Raw genomic sequence first — 19,125 nt, 5'->3', positions numbered from 1 at the left:
AACATAAAATTATATCCAAAAATCAGAAATATCATGAAAATCATGATTTTGTCAATGTTTCGGGATCCTACGGGTACCCTGTTTTGCAATTTAACTCATCCAAGCATCAAATGATATCCAAAATTGATAAAAATAGACATGTGAACCTCTTATAACCCTAAAATTAAATTGGAGTCATGAAAACCTATTTTTGACATAAATTAGATACAAAAATTGGATAAAAACCCTAAAATATGTTATTTTTACCCACGGACACATACCAGTTTTAGTGTCAGACCCAAATCAGGGGTCAATACACCGTGGAAATTCATAAAATTTTACAGAGCCATAATAGACATAAAAACATATATTTTCTCATTTACAGATCAGAAAAATCATCTTCGGTTAAGGAGATATCATTCCATTAATCTGTACTTGAATATAACGAATACAAAATCTATTAAAATAGACACTTACGATTGCCAATACAATAAAAAATAGCAGACTTCATCAAACAATTCTGAAATTTTGGCAATGAATAGCAGATAGACAAAAAAACATTTTTTTCTTTTACGGATTGTTGATCGGATCTTCGGTTAGGGAGATACGATCAACACAAGTTGAATTAGAGTTTTAACAAGACATAACGAGTTTCAAAAAGTTGATCTGACTCTCTGACAGAGGAAAAATATAAAACACTAACATAAAATTATGAAAATTTTATAGTAAATAATAAACTCTAAAAGCTACTACAATTTACGGATCCTGAATTGGATCTCGGATGACAAAAATAACGCAACTACACATTGTACTTGAATATGAACAACGATTTTAACCAACAGAAATCATGATTCAACTTTATATTTTTCTAATAGGGTTCTTGAATCCCAAAACCTCTAATTTTTTTACAAGAGTTCACTGAAACATCTTTGAACTGCATATAAAAAAATCAAAAAATTCTATCAAATATTTAAATACGAAATAGCATGATTTCTATGGATCTAAAATCAAAACACATGAAAATCTAAGAAAACCCCAAAAAACATGATTTAACAATTAAAAACAATAAAAAAATACCTAAACAGCAAAATGAAATTTAATTTAATGTTGAAACACATGAAATAATCATTAATATGACAAAAAATAAAAAAAATATAGGGAATCTATGATGGAAATTGATTTTACCTTTGAAATGATGGATTTAGCCCTCTTAACGGGTAAATCACATCTTTCGTCGGTTAAGCACATAGAAGACGTACCTCTCATCAATTCAAATGGATTAAAATCTTGGAAATTACCCTCAAACTGAGATAAATCATCTTCTTGGGTCGATTTTGAGGTTCTTGGATGGATTCCATGGTTAAATCCATGAAACAAGAGACTCCCATGATGAAATCTATTGAAAAATCATAAAAAACTAATAAAAAAACACAAAGTAAAGTATAAAAAATTACCTTGGGGGTTGCAGCTGCAATAGAGAAAGGAGGAGGTGCTGGAGAGGAGAGAGAGACCACAAAATTGGGAGATAAAAAGATCCCCCAAAAGCCTCTTGAAGTCCCCCTTTTATAGGTACTCAAAAAGTCACTTAATTAGGGTTAATTAAGAGGTTTCCTTTTTTTTAGAACTCTTTCTAATAAATCCACTAAGGGGCAACGATTTTCCTAGAGGCTTCTAACCTAAATGAACTCTAACTAAACCCTAATTAACACCTAATTAAACCCTAGAAAATTCAAATGTGGCACAACCTAGTGTGGGCCCCATTTAGTTTTTAAAACTTGAATTTAAAACCTTTAAAAACCAATGGTTAAAAACCAAAGTAAAGATGGATTTTTTTGAAATCAACTTTGACTCTTCTAAACCCTTAATCTAACTAGGACATTGATTAACCCTAGTCTAACCCTGACTTTGTCAAATGTAGCGCCACCTCGAGTGGGCCCCATTTGGTTTTTCAAAAAGCGATTTTAAAACTTGAAAATAAGAGGTTTTCTCAAAAGATATTCAAAGTAAACTTGAAATTGAAAGTTTTGCAATGGCACAGAGTTCTGACTGGCTCAGAACTCCTCCAGATATGGTGCCAACTGAGTGGGCCCCATATCGAAGTTTTGAAAATTTTGAAATAAAGATTGAAAATGGCTTTGAAAATGGGTTAAAATCAATAGGTGAAATTCAAAGGTTTTGAAAACAGAGTTCTAAACGAACTGGAACTCTGGATCAGAGTCCTGAACCAATCAGAACTCTGAGATTTTAGAATTTTGAAAGTCAAATGAAGAATTTTTTTGAAGGATTTCATCAAAACTGGTAAAATAAGTCAAAAAATACAATAGGGTTAGAGTCCTAATTCAACTGAAACTCTGAAATAGAGTCCTGAATTAACTGGAATTTAAAAATGACCTAATTTTTGAAAAACAAATGAAAATGAATGAAAGTGAAAATAAACTTTAGAATAGACTCCTAACTGGATTAGGACTATGGGATAGAGTCCTGATCGGACTAAAACTCTAGATTTTTTTGGCATTTTCTGAAAAATAGATAAAAGAACTTGCAAAAATAGTGAAAATAATGATAAACAATGAAATCAAAGTAGAGTTTTGATCCAACTGGGACTCTGAAGACAGAATCCTAATTGAACTAGGACTCTCAGAATTTTGGATTTTCTGAGAAAACAAATGAAGGGATTTTGAAAACAGGTGAGAATAAGATAAAATTGAAGTCCGGTTCAAAGTCCTGATCCGAGTAGAACTCTGAGGAAGAGTCCTAATCCGACTAGAACTCTGAGAATTTTAGATTTCCTAAAAGCAAATGAAGAGATTTTAAAAAGAACTTTTGAAAACCAATGAAAATGAAGTGAGAAAATAAATTTGATAGAGTCCTAATTCGATCAAGACTCTGGGTTAAAATCCCAGAATTTTGAAATTCTATGATAAAGGTGTAATAATTTTGAAATTTGAAAAGATAAATAAAGAGATTTTGGAAGGATTCTCTCAAAATCGAAATCAGGGTCAAAGTCTTAATCCAACTGGGACTCTTCAAACAGAGTCCTGGTTCAACTAAAACTCTGAGTTTTTTACTTCTCTTTGAAAGATTTTGAAAGATTTGGTTAAAAACAAGTAGAATAACGATAAAAGATAGAGTCCTAATCCGACTGAAACTCTAGAAAAAGAGTCCTGATCTGGTTAGAACTCTAGAATTTTGGCTAAAATGAAAGATTTTGAAACAGATAAGAAGGTTTTGAAAACAAGTGAAGAACAGAAGTAAAAGGTGAAATCGGGATAGAGTCCTGATTTGATTAGGACTCTGAGAAAGAATCCTAATTCGACTGGGACTCTAGAATTTTGGCCAAAACAAAGAATTTTAAAAGGTTTTCTCAAAAACAGGTAAAAAGGGTAGTAAAAGGTAGAGTTCTGATCCGACTAGGACTCTAGAAAAAGAGTCCTGATCCAACTAAGACTCTAAAATTTTGACAAAAATGACAGAAATGTGCAAGGATATGACCACAACTGGTTTAAAATCAGAATGAAGTTTTGAAAAGATTCAAGAAGATAAAAAGATAGAGTCCTGATCCAACTAGAACTCTAAAATTTTTGAGATTTTTGATAAAAAAAAGAATCCAGAAGTGACACCACCTAAATGGGTCTCATATGAGAATTGAAATTGAGTTTCAAATGAATCCAGATTGTTTTCTAAGGAAAACATTTTGAAACATAAGATTATGGGGGTTGGCAAATGGCAAAAATGTCGATTTAAAACCCAGATTTTGAAATTGATTTCGAAAGAAAGGTTTTTAAAACTTGAATCTAGATTTAATATTTTGAAAACGGGAGTTTTGGATCTCGATAATGAGATGAAATGACATGCAATGCTATAAAATGCAATGAAATGATATGTTGAATGCATGCAATGATATGCAGTGACATATAAAATGTAAACACTCGATGAGGGTGAAAATTTGGGGTGTTTACAGATGCCCCTGTTTGCTACTAAGCCGGTATAGGGCCGAGCTTAGTGGCAAAGAAAACACACCAAATTTGGGCTATATACAAAAAAATGCTCCAGTTAGAAGAATCTAACTGGGTATGAAAGAATTTGCTCTAATGAAAATGGTAGATATGGAATGGAGAATGAAAAAGAAAGATTCATTTTGTAGAAATGAAGTTCAGGTTTTGCCCTTAACCTAGATGGGATGAGAAATACCTCATATAGAAACAAGGCTCAGGCTTGACCCTTAACCTGATTGAGAAATAAAATACCTCATCCGAATGAGGCTCAGGTTTATCCCTTAACCTGATCGGGAAATGAGAATGGTAAGTTGGTTGGCAAATAAGACAACTTTTTTGAAGAAGAATAAGGCAACTCTTTCGACAACGCGAAAGACGAACAAGACGATCCAAAGGAACAAGGCGATTCTTTCAACGACACGAAAGATGAATAAGGCGATCCAAAAGAGCAGAGGGATTCTTTCGACAATGCGAAAGATGAACAAAGTGATCCAAAGGAGCAGGGCGATTCTTTCGACAACGCGAATGATGAATTCTTTCGACAACGCGAAAGATGACAAAGGCGATCCAAAGGAGCAGGGCAATTCTTTCGACAACGCAAAAGATGAATTCTTTTGACAACGCAAAAGATGACAAAGGTGATCCAAAGGAGAAGTGTGATTCTTTCGACAATGCGAAAGATGACAAAGGCGATCCAAAGGAACAAGGCGATTCTTTCGATAACACAAAAGATGAATTCTTTTGATAACGTGAAAGATGACAAAGGCGATCCAAAGGAGCAGGGCGATTCTTTCGACAACGCAAAAGATGAATAAAGCGATCTAAAGGAACAGGGCGATTCTTTTGAGAATGCGAAAGATGAATTCTTTTGACAACGCAAAAGATGACAAAGGCGATCCAAAGGAACAAGGTGATTCTTTCGACAACGCGAAAGATGACAAAGGCTATCCTTTCAGAGAGAAGGCTAATCTTTCAATAACGTGAAAGACGGCAAAGGCTATCCTTTCAGAGAGGAGAGATCTAATCTTTCAACAACGCGAATGATGACAAAGGTTATCCTTTTGAAGAGGAGAGGGCTAATCTTTCAACAATGCAAAAGATGACAAAGGTGATCCAAAGGAACAAGGTGATTCTTTCGACAACGCGAAAGATGAACAAGGCGATCCAAAGGAGCAGGGCGATTCTTTTGACAACGCGAAAGATGAACAAGGCTATCTTTTTGGAGAGAGGGCTAATCTTGCAACAACGCGAAAGATGACAAAGGTTATCCTTTCAGAGAGGAGAGGGCTATGTGATCATCGCAAAATTTTTCCTTTTGTATCCTTCTCTCTTTTCCTCCTCTTTTTCCTTTCTAGCCTTTATTTCTCTTTTTTAAAGGGGAAATAAAGGACAAAAAAGAAGAGAGAAGAGAAAAGAAAAGGAAGAAGAGAGAAACCAAGAGGAAAAATTTTGCGATGATCATAGTTTTGGCGACCGAGATGGGACTGGGAGAAATGACTTACCACCGTAGGATTAGGCATATCAGCTTGTTCTTATTAGAATATATTGAAGAGAACCTCAATCACAATGAGATAAAATATCTTGGGGTTGTTGGATATCATTATGCTGAAAGCATGATTAAAACTCAATCCAAGCACAAAATCGTTGAATCGAATATAGGGAGAGATGTTGGCTGAAGGATCTGATGGTGATTTTGCCCAAGATTCAGCATAGATGCTAGATTTTGTAACCACCTGTTCTGAGTCTGCAGTATTCCACTAGCTCCAAGAGTGTTGAATGAAGCTATCGTTGATGCAGTCATATGGAAATAAGCATCAATTATCAATGTTACACGATGTTATCATTTAATGCCCCAAATGATAGATGTTGACGAAGAAAAGGGGGGTTGAGCATATGGAGATGCAATGGATGCATCTGGTCACACTCGATCAAAGTGAAACACATATGAATCTAAAGGCCATATGGTAACGATCAGTTTGAATTAAAAAAAGTACAGAGCAAGGTAAGGGTTTAGAGATAGCATTTTTAACATTGCATAATATAAAAAATATCAAAATGGAAGATATCGCTCAACCAGAAGTTGGAGAATAGTAATCTTAGGAAGATAGGCAACTCGTAACAATGAGTTAGCGATTTCAGATTACCATTTGCAAAAGGGCACTCTTAGAAAATGCACACTTGTGATCATCACAAAATTTTACCTCTTGTAATATTCTCTCTCTTCCTTCTCTTTTCCTTTTCGACCTCTATTTCCTCCTTTTTTGAAGGGAGAAAATAAAAGACAAAAAAGAAGAGAGAAGAGAAAAGAAAGAAAGAGAAGAGAGAGGAATTCTTTTTGTGGGGTCTCACTTGACCTTGATTTGAAAATATTTAGCAAATAACTCACCTCCGTTTTGAAATATATTGCGGGAAAATGGAGAGACGGGATTCGCTCGTCGATACGAGGTTCGACCGTTCCTGGCGCCTTTACCAGGGGTAATCGAACCAAGGATCAAATCTGTCTCTTGCTTTGCCTAAAATATTATCTAAGAATTTATCCTAAGTCTAAAATGCACAAAGAATCATGCTTGTGCAATGCAAGGATGTATGCTCTTTTGGGAAAATGTTTTAAAAATCTCCAAGTTTTTCTGAGATAAACTTGATAATGGAGTGAAGAAATGGTTTTTGAATGATAAAATCCAACTTAGAACTTGAGATAGATCAGAGAAGTTCTAAATCTTTGAAATAATTAGAGTTGGGAAAATAAATCTTTTGAATTTGAAAAGAATGATTTGAAGATGAAGGGAAAAAGAAGGAAGTTTTTAAAGTCAGAAATAGACTTTTGAATGTGAATTTTAAACTTGAATTTAGAAGAGGAAGTGAATATTTGAAGTGGAATTTGAATTCTAGATTTAATATTGGAAATCAGGATGGAATTTGAGAAATCCAAATGATATTTAAAAATAGAAATGAATTTAAGAAATCCAGATGTGATCTGAAAAAATGGAATTTAGATTTGAAATCTGGAAATGAAATGGAATTGGATTTGAAAGTTGGAATTGAAAATAGAATTTGATTTGAAATCTGGATTTCAAGATGGAATTTCGAATCCAAAGTCTGGATCCTAAGATGTGATTTGAATCTGAAATCTGCATTGGATCTGAAATTTGAAATGGATTTTGGATCTTGAAGTCTGAGATTCAAGATGGAATTGAATTCTGGATCCTAAAATGGAGTGGATCTGAAGTCTGAGATCCAAGATGAAATTGGATTCTAGATCCTAAAATAGATTTGGATCTGAAGTCTGAGATCCAATGTAGAGTTTGAACTCTGGACCCCTAAAAAGGATTTGGATCTGAAGTCTGAGATCCAAAGTAGAATTGAGTTCTGAATCCTAGAATAGATTTTGGATTTTGAAAGTCCAAATGGGACTTGTGAAAATGGATCTGGGTTTTGAAAATCCAGATTGAATTTAAAAGTTAGGAAGGGTCAAGTTTTGAGATTCAGGATCAATCTCAAATTTTGATTTTGAATTTTGAAAAAGATAAACTTGATTTTGAATTTGAAGATGAATCAGAAATTTCAAAGTTAATTTGAACTTTGAAATTGAATTTTGAATGGAGTTTGTAAATTTGAGGTTTGAATATAAAATGATTTTGGAGTTTCAATGTCAAATCGGACTTTGAAATTGAGATAGAATTGGAATTTTTGAAATACAGGATGATTTTGAAGTTTTAAAGTCAAATTGGACTTTGAAATTGAAATTTTGAATCTTGAGAAATAGAATTGAATTTTGAATTTATAAATAGGATTTGATCTGAGAAATGAAGAAAAGAATCACTTGGAATTTTAAAAAGAAAATTTTGAAAATATGATGCAATTCTATCCTAAATGATGAATGAAAAAGATTTGAAATTGAATTTTGAAAAGCTATTTCATTCTTTAAATGAATTAAAATAAGATTGAAGATATAATACATCCCTGACTGTGGTCATTGAATGTATTATATAATAATCAATATTTATATTCAAAAGAAGAATAAAATACATTTTTTGGTGCTTTTATAGAATTTAAAATGAAATTAACTCTCAATATACCCTGACTATGGCCATTGGTATATATATTGAATTAATTTTAAATTAAATTCTGATAAAAGAGAAAAATATTTAAGGAAAATATGATGAATTTTGAAAAGGATCCGGTGTAGATCGAGTATTTTTTTATAAAAGATAAAAATCCTAAGTTTTGTTTACATCCTGACTATGGACATTGATGTAAATCATCAACTTAGGATTAATTACCTCTTATGAAATGATGCACGTGTCATTCGTGTTCCCATTCGTGAGATTTTTTAAAATAAGGGAGAAAATATGAGAATAAGTAATTCATGATATTTATAATGCTCATTCTATCTAAAAGTTGGAAAGGTAAATTCTCATTAAGACCTAACTTATTACAACTTTGAATTGCAAATGTCATGAAATTTTAATCCAAGCAAGAAATTCAAGCTTTTTATATCTTCCTGCAAAAGTGAGTTGGCACAGGATATTGAATATTTAATAGACGGATGTTGTATTAAGAATTGACATATATCTATGTAGGCAATGTACATATATGAAAAATACATATATACATACATATAGGTATATACATATATATATACATACACACACACACACATATATATATACATATATATATATATATATACATATATATATATATATATATATATATGTATATATATATACATATATATATATATAGAGAGAGAGAGAGAGACGTACATATATATATGTATCCAAACATGATACTTATATATATATATATATACTCACATTCGATATGTGTGATATAAATGAATGACATTCACCATGCTGAACATGAAGGGACTGTGTAGGTGCAGTTTGCAGGTGGAAGATGACAGTGAGTGAGTGATGTGAGAGTGGCAAAGGATACAAGTGATGTGCATATGTATAAATGCAACAACGTGTGGGAGATGAAGGTGCTGCAGATGAAGATGTAATATGTGATAATGCAGGGCACGTAAGACCATGTGCAAGGGATGGATGATGGACAGAACATCACTCCTTAGATAAATATACAGAGGTATGTCTTGAGTGAAGATATGATGATTCGTAAAATACTGATAAAGCAATAGGTAATTCCCCAGAAAGAAAACATGTACATATATTAGATCGCAAAAAGAAGAGTAAAACCAGGCATATCCAGACTCAATCCTCAAGCTCACGAAATGTTGTGAAACCAATTAAAAGAAGAACCTATAATGATGCCTATGTTCCCATTCATTGTAGAGCCAATCAGCTTTGTCATTGATAAATGTTTAGTCATTGACCAGACTTATTGCAGTAATAATGGAATTGAAAGAGAAAAGGTACCCCAAACACCATTCATCAGAACTTGATATATGACAGCCATGGATCCACTTCTAGCATATATCTGTATGAGAGAGAGCATGGCCATAGTGCCAGTTCTCATCAAAAGATCTTAAAACAACCTGCAAATTGCTGGGGCAGTCAAATTAGACTGGCAGAGGCAATGGTCACATCGTCTCTTGTGAAATCAACATTTCATCAATAAGATTTTTTTTTATGAGATATCCGATGTCAGTGAGATGACATAACAGGTTATTGCCTCTAATTCTATCATTCTAACTACAGGAATTCTCACAAGTGAGGCAAAACTAATTCTATCATTCTACTTTAAGACCCAAGAATCGGTAAAGAAAATGATAAATCAAAAAGGAAAAGCAGAAATATATTCCATACTAGGGCCTTATGATGAAACTATCTGAACCTCTCGATGCGTTGGGTAGGATCGCTATTCCAGGTAGATCTGAAACCATAAGAGGATACACACACTCAACTGATTTGACTTTAAATTTGTCGAAAGTTGAACTTACCTGTAGATTGAGTATTGTTAAACATGATAAACCGGTCTTGAATACTTAATGCACAGTAAGTCATTTTCCCACAGTCAGCTTGGAATAACAAGAAGAAAAAAAATCTGGAAGAATTAGTGAATCAAGACAGCAGCAATAATCTCAACAAAACAGAGGGGTCCCGATGTGATTTCATCTTGGATCGCCCAGATTCATCTTCAATTCAACTATCAGCAGGTACAGAGATTTAACCCTATTAGTGATGGAAAGCTTCATCAGGTTGGGGTCTTCAAAAAAAAAATGTGACTAACAACTGCAGCTGCCGTATCATTAAGTATAGGAACCGCCAAATGCTGATGTATGAAGAACATAGCCAATGATCAATATGCAAGACAAGGAGCCATCAGAAGAATGGGATGGGATTAACTTAACTATACAGGATGGCTGAGCTTGACAGCACAAGCCCAAAACCAACGTGAAACCATAGATTTAACAAAAATAAGTGGGGCATCCAACTGTTAGAACATGACCCTTCTTATCATAATAGCTAGCAGACATTCCCAGCAGATAAAATTTTATTAGTAGATGAAACAAAAACCTGCAACAATTGACACAGAAACTTAGAATGAATCAATCGCGCATATTGATCCTTCAGATTTAACATGTCAATTAAGTAACAGATTGACCTTCAATATCGGATCATCCCAGCTTATAATCAGTGGACCAATTCCCGCTGTTTAGATACTCAGGGAATCGAGTGGTGTGGACTCAATTTGAATAGCTCTATCCAATTTTCATCAAAGATTAGAGTACAGATGGCAGGTTTCAATGTGCACCTTCAACAACTCCCGATTGATTAACATGCTATGGAAATCTTAGATGAAATACCAATCTCACATAGATGAAGACATACATTACCAGCAATAGCCATACGAGATACACCATCGGAACATCTACCAAGAGCATCCTCCTCCATTCAGTCCAAACCTCTTCAAGGTCTAAGCGTGAATGCCGGCTTCAGCACTAAGTTGACAGAGCAACATCTTATGGCGTTCCCTTGCCTTAATAAATCAAAGAAAAGATCATGGCACCTTGAGCACAAAAATCATTAAAATTTTATATTGGGACTGGAACCATCACAGGTGTAGAAAGGGGAATCATCAGTACTTTGATTCATCTAGAGCAAACAATGCCTCTGAGAAATCGTAATGGTTCACTTATTTACCATGAGCCGAAGCTCATTGGATAGAGGCAAACATCAAATGAGGATCACAAGGGTGATTGGAGATAGTGAATCTCACGATAGACTGTGAATTTCACGGTGGTGTTGCAGATGTGCAAAGGTAGAAATGAACCAATGGACGCAGACAACGTCCCTGAGTACATATCACCCGATAGAGCATTCTCTGTGAATAATAAAAAAAAATCAATAGATCACGTATATACAGGGGAACGAGTGTCATGACTAAAAAACAAAAAATGGTATGGTTGCAGTGCCATTAGTCAAAACGAGATATATGGACAAAAGATAAAGAAAAAGTGCAGGCATTAAAGAAAAGAAAGCATAGGAAGCCATGATAATCCCAACTTTATGAACTGACTTATCTCAACATAATATTTTGCTTAGTTACCCTCAATAGCAGCAATCAGATTGGCTTGTTCAGGCTCAAGTAAGTATACAAGAAGCCATTCCCCACATTCGCTACTGTCACAAACAACAGAAGATACTTCACATTCAGACCCTCCAACATCACGATTCGGCAAAAACCTTTTGCCATTGTCAATCATCCTTTTACCTTAATTAACAGTAACATCTCTTCATAGTAAGACATATACTATCCATTCAGCAAGAATCTTTCTGAAGCCCTGATTTCGGTAGAATGAGCTAACTAGGATCGTTCAGATTGTGGCATTAAGAGCAAGATGAGGAGTAAACAGTATCTTCTGAGAAAACTCGGTTAGGATCGAGACTTCCAGTAACGCGTGATTAGAAACCTCATAATACTCAGATTTGGTTCTACAGAGAGCTGCTTCCAGAGGCAAATGGATAAACCAGAGTGTCATTTAACTGGACATGTTGCTCGTAAAACAGACAGACTTCTCTATCGGCTAGCAAAACGTCTCTTATGGCAAATTCTTAGCCATTAGAGCATTATATAAATCAACTTTAATTTCCTGATGACATTTTTTTTTTTTAGAAAGATGGCTCGTCCACCCCAAGAAACTGAATTCTCTTCCTCAGATGAGGAAAATCTGACAATATCATTGTATATTAACACCTAAATCCCAGGAAATCATCGGTGAGATGACCGATTTTTGGTGGGTAACAAGAAACCATCCGATCAGGACATTTAAAACAAGGCGCATGCTTATGAATTAAAAATGGGTATTAAAGTTGTATAACTGAAAATCACTTGGATTAAGAGATGATAAAAAAAAATTGGGAACAAATAGATGCATACGGAGGTGAACCTCCGACTGAATTAAAACCCAGAACAAGACTCAATGTCAATAATATGAAATATGGAATTTAAATGTGGAAATTGCACATAATGGCAAAGATACCAAAAAAAAATGTCGGAATCAACTCGTTCTACTAATGTTGCATTGGGTCAGATTGGTTTGCTATAGGCAAACTAACACTACCACGGATGCTTCAAATGGGGAAGGGACGAGAAATAGGAAAATTGAGGGAAAATCAGCAATCAAGAGGGAGAAGAGAGGAGAGTTCTTTACCTCGTTTACAGAAGATTCTAATCTCCTTTTGACAACTGCAGATAAGGCATCGCGATTCATAGAGTTCGTGAAGGGAGGTGGGCTTCCTTTGGTCACTGGCATTGAAGAAGATCTATGCGGTTTGCTTATGCCGAGACTGGAGGAAAGGAAGACTTTCTCGTCGATCAGAAGGAAACAGATTGCAAGAGTTCTGATGGGGCTTCCCTTCTACTCTCCTCTTAAGTTTCTTCTCTGATAACGAAAAAAAAGGGGAAGAAAATCCGAAGGAAGGCTGTTGCATGATGATGGAGGAGAAACGAGGGGCGATTCCAGAATAGTTCATGTCCCATCCTTTTGCTGCTGCTCATTTTATACAGAGTCTGAGGAAGCTTCGAGCAGGGAAGAGTTTGTTGAGGATCGACGACCAGCGATGGAGAAAAAGGGGGGGTTAAGCCAGCGATAGAGGGTTGAGAGTCAAGGTTGAAGCCGTTGGTGATGGACGAAGGAAGGAGGCCGTAGAGGATCAGATGATGGAGGGGGAAGCCAGGGGAAGGTTTTGGAGTTGGCGGTTTTGCAAAAGAGAGCGAGAGGGAGCCGGCGGGAAAGAGGGTCTCCGAACCCTAAAAAAAAAAATCGTTAAAAGGGTTTTTACCAAAAGGCGGTTCCCTGTGAAAAAGTTTTCAAAACAGTGATCTTTTCAAAAGTTTTTCACAAAAGAATGGTTTTAGTTAAAAGATTGTTTACAAAAAGAGTTTTTCAAAATCCGATCTTTGTTTCTTTTCTATATTTTCATTTTTTTGTTTTTTTCTTCATTTTCTACATTTTTTTTTTGATATTTTTGGAACAAAATCCTAGAATTTATGGAAAAACAAGGATTTAAACTAATTTTTTGTATTTTTTTGAAATATTTATAAAAGAAGGTTTTCAAGGCTATTTCGGGGAAATTTCTTCAAAAGAATGGGTTTGGACCCAAGTTTTGAAAAAATATTCGAGTTTTAAACCTCGAATTGAGGAACATGATGCGATAGATCCAAACGGATATCGGATGAACTGTCTGAGCCTGTTAAAAGGTTACTTTGGTAATTTTGAGAATTTGATTCAAAAATTGGACAACGAAGCTCAGATTTGGATCTTTGATCTAGATCCGGATCCGGAATTGAGTCAGATATATAAAATGGACTTAATTTCAATAAAACTTTGAGAAACAAACTGGTATTTAGATTTGAAACTGACTCAATTACTCAGAAAATGGGGTCAAGGGCAAAAAGGGAATATTTACAAGATTTTGAAAAAATTGGGGTGTTCACATATTCCCCTCTTTGCTACTAAGTCGGTTGAAAGCCGAGCTTAGTGGCAAAGATAACACTCTAAATTTTGAAAAATGCCCCAGTCAGCAGACCTGAACTGGGTGCGGAAAAAATTGTTTTGAAAGCATGGCTTTTCAGGCTTAAAACCTTATCCTGAATGGTTCTAGGGGAGAAAAAATCCTCGACAATGATATGACTGAATAATAGAAATGAGAAAATCGCGATGGGACTTTGGGTGAAGGTCACATGATGATGAAAGATAAGAATTTTGATCAAGTCTCATGGGTGAGACAAGATCAACCCTTTGGAATGAGTCAGGTTTAGCCCTTAACCTGGATGGGACGAAGATATCTCAAGATAACGTGAATGGGGAAAGGAATATATGAGGACCTTGATGGGACATTTTTGAGAGAAATGCCTCATGAGATAAAATTTCAAGCATGATCCTTTCCAGGATGGATGTACAGAGCATGGATTCCTTTGTGGGAAAAAACCATGATGGGACTGGAAGGATTACCTCGTCAAGACGAAGTTCAGGTTTAACCCAAACCTGAACGGAAAGTACCTCGTAGAACGAGATTCAGGCTTTACCCTTATTCTGAAAGGGACGACCATACAGAATCTTTGAGTGAAGAAACCGTGATGGGACAACAAATGCATCACCGAAGCGAGATTCAGGTTTAACCCTTGACCTGAGTGGGGGGAAATCGCACGAAGTCCTCAAATGAAGAAATCGTGGTGGGACTAGAAAGGATATCTAGTCGAACGAGATTCAGGTTTAACCCTAACCTGAACGGAAGATACCTCGCAGAGCGAGGCTCAGGCTTATCCCTTAACCTGAAAGGGCGACCATACGGAATCCTCGGGTGAAGAAACCATGATGGGACCTTCGGATTTTGGACGAACCAATCCGAAAGGGGTTTGTGAGAAGAGGAAAACAAGGGATTTCCTAAAGCTTGAAAAGGGGATGATCTGGGGCGTCTCATTGCTGAGACTAAATCAGCTTTCTAAAGACAGATGACCTCTCGCAGAAGGTTTGGGAGATACCTCGAGGAGCGAGGTAACAGGTCTAATCCTTAGCCTGAATGGATACAGAATCCTCGAGGAGCGAGGAAACTGTGATGGGGCCTCTAGACTTTGCACAACAAGTCCGAGAGGGGTTTGCAAAAGGATGAAAATGGGGGTCCCTAAAGCTTAAAAAGGGGTTGTTCTTGGGAGCCTCATTGCTGAGACTGAAAATAGCTTTTGACAATAACAAACCTTTTGCAAAATGTTCAGGTTTAACCCTTATCCTGAGCGGGAACTGTCTATGGCGGGACAGTGGGGAACGCAGGGAAGTGTGCAAATCTGAGAATGCTCAAATCAGACGGAAGGAAAGGACTTTTCAGTCCTAAGGACGTATGACGTCAGGATACGTCAAAACGAATATCAAGTTCACACTTCATTTTGGGATAACGAGAAAGTAGTGCCAATAAGATGCCAAAAATTGTAGTTGATCTAAAATAATTGAATTTTGCATATATGTGAAAATATCACCTCTTTCTACCTAGAGTATTAGCTCCAATTGGGCTAACTCTGTAGAATCAAGAGTCAAACTCAAATTTGTTGTTGTTGAGTTTCTTTACGGAAGACATCAATTTCCTTGATATGAAAAGAGAGGAAATATCCTTAGCTTCATGAAAGCGATTGAGTGAAAAGATATTGATAAAAGAATTTCACATAAATAAAGATGATTCCTGACAGTTTTGGGCAGTTTGATATCTTGGGCATTTTCCCATGATGATCTTTTTGCACTCTTTTGAACCATGAAACTTTTTCGGGCTTTTACATCATCCTTCATTTGGAGATGTCCTGACTCTTCTCTCTTTTTTTAGGGAAAGGTACGTCACAAACTCCTTCATCTTGGAGATGTTCCCATCCTTCTTTTTCTTTCTCAGGAATTAGGCTTGATGATATAGGTTTATTGGTAAAAATCTCTAGATAGCAGAAATCAAATATTTTTTAGGGTTTGTCGGTAGGTCCATCACACTTGCCTTCATCTCGACGGTGATCTGAACTTTCCCTGGAAAGATCCTTCACAAACTCCTTCATCTCGGAGATGATCCAAATCTTCTTTGGCCCCAGAGATCTAGCTCGCATAATTCGTCTTCATCTTGACGACAATTGAGAGATCTTTTTTGCGGATATTTGATTGCAACTTTGAAGGACTGAGGATATCTGGATTGGGTAGGTTCTTTTTTACTGCCCAGGATATTTCCACTGTCCTACTGCCAAAAGAACGACCTTTAAGAATGTGCCATAGCTATGATCAATATCAATTCACTTATGGCTTTTCAACATCATTGAATTTTTTTCTTTGTCGGTCATATCGAAGATTTTTCTTCATCCTCTTGGTTGACCAACAGAAAAAACTTGAATTCAGTTCTTATTTTGTAAAAGTCTTGCTCTTTCGGAAATAATACTAAAGGTAGTTTGAGGTAATTCTTTTATGTGATGAAAACTTTTAGATCAACAATGACTTTTGATAGCAAATTGGCAAAATATTTTGGAAATCCTCGATGAGAGTAATTGCTCGATATCGAATCGACACGTCCGTGACAAAATTCTCCTCTCTTTTTCCCCAAAAAGAGAGACTCAGGCTTAGCCCTTACCTGAATGGGAAGTTGGAAATACTCCTCTCTTCCCCAAAGAGGAGGTGTTTGCAAAACGGAACTTTCGAAGAGAAATTAAGTTTTCGTCAAAACTCCCTATCTCTAGACTTCTCTTATGGAAAGGCAACCGAAAAACAAAGTTGAGAAAGTATCACAGAGGAACGAGTCCATCACACTCTCCCTAGAAGAGGGTCCTCCGTGAAGGGGTTGGCCAAAGATGAGAAAAACAGGGGCCACAAAAGAAACGAGCTTCTGTCGAAGCTCTCCCTGAAAAAGGGGTTCTTTCGTGTAAAGTTGGTTGTTGTTTTGCAAATTGTTCGCGAAGAAAACGAGTCCCTTCAAACTCTCCCTGGAAGAGGGTTCTTGCGAACGAAAGATGGTTGCATGCAAAAGGAACAAGCTCCCTCGAACTCTCCCTGAAGAGGGTCCTTCGCAAGAGAAAAATGATTGATTTTTTGATAAAATGATGACCCGAAGGTCGAAATCGAGAATTTAGAGCTTGAATTTATGATGATTGGTTAGTACAAAGACTGAACCTGAAGGGCTAACTTATCAGTCAGCCAGACACTAGCACGAGCGCTAGATGTACCAACACGAGCACTGGATTTGGAAATGTACCAGCACGAGCGCTGGGTTTTGAAAAATACACCAGTGCGAGCGCTGAATTTCGAAAAATGCCCAAGTACGAGCGCTGGGTTTTCAAAAATGCACACCATCACGAGCACTGGGTTTTCGAAATGCACACTAGCACGAGCACTGGGTTTTCGAAGGTGCATATCAGTGCGAGCACGGGTTTTCGAAAATGCATACCAGTACGAGCACTGGTTTTTGAATGGAGAGTTGAAAATGAGACCGACATTCGAAGATACTTGAGAATTTAAGCGAGAATGATTGTCGGTGTTTCAGGATTATCCTTTATCCTGAAGAGGAAGTTCAGGTTTGTCCCTTAACCTGAAAGGGAACGATGAGAATATTGGTCCAATACGAGCATTTGGATCAACAGGGGAAATTCGAGTCGGGACTCGAGAATCCAAAAGATAAGAATATACAAAAAGCGAAAATCTGAGTCGGAACCCGGTCTTTCAAAATAAAAGAAATGAAATGAGAATCGAGTTTGACAACTCGAATTCTTGATGCCGCAATCGGTTCAATGCGAGCATCAGGACCAAAAGGAAGTCTGAGTCAAAACCCGCAACTCCGGAAATACGAATATATATATATATATATATATATATATATATATATATATATATATATATATATATATATATATATATAAAAGAAAACTTGAGTCGGAACCCAGTTTTTCAAAATAGAAGAATGAATGAGAATCGAGTTTGAGAACTCGAATTCTCGACGGAACGATCGGTTCCAACACGAGTGTTGAATCCGATAGGAAGTCCGAGTCGGAACTCGAAGCTTCAGATGCCATATAAAAAGGAAAAACCCGAGTCGGAACCCGAATCTTTAAAATAATAGTAATAAAAAAAAGGAAAACCCGAGTTTGAAAACTTGAATCTTCAACGGAACGATCGGTTTCAACATGAATGTCAAATCCGATAGGAAGTTCGAGTCGGAACTCGAAACTTCAGATGCCATATAAAAGGGAAAAACCCGAGTCGGAACCCAGATCTTTAAAATAATAAAAAAAGGAAAACCCGAGTTTGAAAACTCAAATCTTCAACGGAACGATCGGTTCCAACACGAACATTGAATCCGATAGGAAGTCCGAATCGGAACTCAAAACTTCAGATGCCATATAAAAAGGAAAAACCCAAGTCGGAACCCGGATCTTGAAAACAAAAATGAAAACAAAAACTTGAGTCGGAACTCAGACGGGAAGGAAATAATTTCTACCCAAGAATCGGATTTTAGAAAGGTTGACAAAATGTATGAATAGATTCCGACAATGAAGAGGATGGGAGATTTATTCGAGACCCTTGACCCAAGATGGCCTAAGATCCGAATCTATTTATGACAGCTTCAGGATTTTCCCTTATCCTGAAGGAGTATAGAATAAAATTTGATGTGAATTGAGGAATTTATGAGAAATAATTCAGGTTTATCCCTTAACCTAAGAGGGAAAAGAATGAAATTTATAAACATGGGGAAGAATTTAAAGAAATTTATTGAAAATTTATTTTAAAAAGAATTCTCACGGGTAGCACCGGTGCTCCTATGAGGGGTATCAGGATTATCCCTTATCCTGAATGGGAACAACAGAATAAAATTTAAATAGAAATTGATATAAATTTAGAAAAAAAAGATTGATAAAATTGGTATTTGTAAAAGAATTCTCATAGGTAGCATTATTGCTCCTACGAGGGGTTTCAGGATTGTCCCTTGTCCTGAATGGGAACACCTCGGACAACGAGGGTCAGGTTTATCCCTTAACCTGAGAGGGTAATGAATAGAATAAAATTTGGGGAAAATAAAGAGAAACAAAATCAAGAAAAATTAAAAAATTGTCTTTACAAAAGAATTCTCATAGGCAGCATTATTGCTCCTACGAGGGGTTTCAGGATTATCCCTTATCCTGAATGGAGAAAAAAATAGAATTTAAGAAAATTTAATGAAGAGAAATTGATATAAATCTA

The sequence above is a fragment of the Nuphar pumila genome, chromosome 8 (assembly GCF_984573655.1).
Source record: "Nuphar pumila chromosome 8, dmNupPumi1.hap1.1, whole genome shotgun sequence".
NCBI lineage: Eukaryota > Viridiplantae > Streptophyta > Magnoliopsida > Nymphaeales > Nymphaeaceae > Nuphar > Nuphar pumila.
Note: the sequence above shows the minus strand (reverse complement) of the source record.